We start from the raw sequence: 1,083 nt of genomic DNA on the forward strand, positions 1-1,083 counted from the left end.
TTTTCCATCACATACATTACCTATGTCTCTATATTGTTCTTTTCTGCCGGTCTGCTTACTGCAACATGCCTTTAATCTGCTGCCAATGTAAGCTATTTTCTTTTTTTTTCTGGTTTTAACTGTCTGCGTCATTTCTGCTGCTGCTCTTCTTCAAGTGGAATGTAAGTTTACATACTTATATTCCACTTGAATTTACTGTTATGCAAAGGTGATGTTGACAACAATTATATATTAATCCGGGCGCGCCTGGAGTATACAGTAACGATTATTCTGCTTACTGCTAAGTAAATTAGCAGAATTGAGTTGGCATTATATTAACGTAAATTATTAGGCGCCATCTTAAATACGTTCGCAAAGATATTCGAGAAACACTGTTGTACTAAATGCCCCGTTTTTCTAATGAGCGTCCCAAGGAGTCGTTTTACGCCATTTTCCATGGGCACTAAATTTAATTGTCGAGCTATTAGGGGTTACCCGCCGCGGTGGTCCAGTGCTTATGGCACTTGACTGCTGGCCCGAAGGTCGCGGTAGCCGGATTTCGACGGAGGGAAAATGGTAGAGGCCCGTGTGTTTATATGTAGGTTTTAGAACCCCAGGTGGTCAAAATTTCTGGAGTGCTCCATACAGCGTCTTTCAAAATAATATCGTGGTTTTTTGACGTAAAACGCAACAATTATTATTAGCTCTTGGAGGCGCCTCCTGTATTGTGTTTCTATACGGCACCTCTTGCCTATTTTACTTAGATATATTTGGTTTCGTTGTTTAGGCTTCCCTGAATCCTTTTACTGTTGCTAATCGCGAGATAATCGGATCTATACGTATTCAGTAACGTGAATAGCGGTGCTGCAGCGCTTTGCGCAACTGTACAATACGTCTGAAACGTTTCTAGGCTACACATGTTCTTGGTGACGTACACCTGTCCGGTGATCCGTTATTGCGAAAACCGTAATATATTTACCGGCAAGGTAGAACTCCACAGCGGTATTTGCACCATCGTGCGGAGGCTTCTTATTGAAGTTCATATGTTTAGTTGACAACATCGCTTGCTGGTCAGCAAGCCGAACAGCGACTAGCTCCCATCAA

The sequence above is a fragment of the Rhipicephalus sanguineus genome, chromosome 4 (genome assembly GCF_013339695.2).
Source record: "Rhipicephalus sanguineus isolate Rsan-2018 chromosome 4, BIME_Rsan_1.4, whole genome shotgun sequence".
Taxonomy (NCBI): Eukaryota; Metazoa; Arthropoda; class Arachnida; order Ixodida; family Ixodidae; genus Rhipicephalus; species Rhipicephalus sanguineus.